The sequence below is a fragment of the Sinocyclocheilus anshuiensis genome, unplaced genomic scaffold, assembly GCF_001515605.1.
Source record: "Sinocyclocheilus anshuiensis isolate Anshui unplaced genomic scaffold, SAMN03320099.WGS_v1.1 scaffold188, whole genome shotgun sequence".
Classification (NCBI taxonomy): Eukaryota; Metazoa; Chordata; class Actinopteri; order Cypriniformes; family Cyprinidae; genus Sinocyclocheilus; species Sinocyclocheilus anshuiensis.
The window spans coordinates 1,985,850-1,987,317 of NW_015555768.1; positions in this window are offsets into that span (position 1 = coordinate 1,985,850).

The following is a 1,468-nucleotide window of genomic DNA, read 5'->3' on the forward strand; positions in this document are numbered from 1 at the left end:
GATCCCCACGAGCTCATTCCCTTCCGTGCCTAAGCAGCGGCGCGTCCTGAATCGCGGGAAGCAGATGGCTGCCCCTCTTTCCTCGAAAAGAGAGACAAACGAGAGCGGAGCTTTTTCCCTTGGAAAAAACGCTCGCAGTGCACGCCGATTGCCCCCTCGGAGACATCGCGTGCGTGCTCTTTGCCCAAACAAAACAATGCATAGATCGTGTGTGTCATCAGATGTTAAACAACGTCAACATGGATGCACACATCCTTAAATGCTTTGCTAGTGCTCGCCATAATGAGATAAATAGAGATCGCTCTTACCACAGAAATGCACGCTTCAAACAAAACAGTCAATGAAGACGAAGAAGAGAATGATGTGTGCTCCCGGCGCCTATTTATACTATAGTCGCACCGGTAGTGACGTCATGGCTGTCGCCGGCCAACGAGTTGGTGTTTTTTCAATGTATGCTTCAGACACGGGTCACGACGAGGCGTTCCCCATAGCGACCCCTAGAGGACGCAGTTCGAAGTTCCCATGAAAGGGAACCCATTGACTTCAGGATAATGTGCTAAAATGCTAACTCACTTCCATGTTTTGGCCTACAAAAATATATCATCCCTGCAGCCCTCTACGACACATGAGTCATGCGAACCAGTTTTATAGTATTTTTTTTTTTTGCTACCATTGCTTATAGAGCTTGATAGAAACGGTCAATATAATTGGAAATGTTGAAACGAGACATCAAAAGTTATCATTTTGTGTTCCGCACGACTTGATGGTGAGTAAATAATCAATTAATTCAAATTTTTGGGTGAACTATCCCTTTAAGTGGCATTTGTGGCCCAGCTGACAAGGAGATTCATTTCAGAAGTTGATACGCTTCAAAGTTCTTATGCTTTGTAGATTTTTTTTCTTGGGATCATTTCATGTTGGCTTCAAAAAAGGTTCTTCTATGGCATCAGGCTGTAAAACCCTTTTTGGACCTAATAGGAACCTATTGTGAGAGTGAAACTCCCAGTGTGACTGTGAAAGCTTTGTAAGTTTGATGAATGGCAGTCAAAGGATGGAGGCGAGAGCCTAGCATGCAAACTGGTTTTAAAATGAGAGTCAAATAGCTGGCAGAATTTGCATGACTGGAATCTATGAACGCACATTTGACTGCTGAATCATCCCTGCTGCTGTTGCATAATCACCACAAAACAGTATAACACGCACAAGTTTCCGAGCAAATGCTCTGTACAATATCTGAATATTTAGAAATCTGAGCCGAAATTCTCCTCTCTTGACAAATGCTCAAAGAAACATATTGTGCCACCATTAATTATGTTTTATGTTTGACCTGTGGTGTATTATTTATAGCATTTATATGTAACATCTGTCCTATTTTTTAAATCATTTTTCACAATACACCCAGAGGAATATTTTATTGTTCAGAAGCTGCTCTTTCATTGCTGAAATGTACATGTATGAACTTTATTTC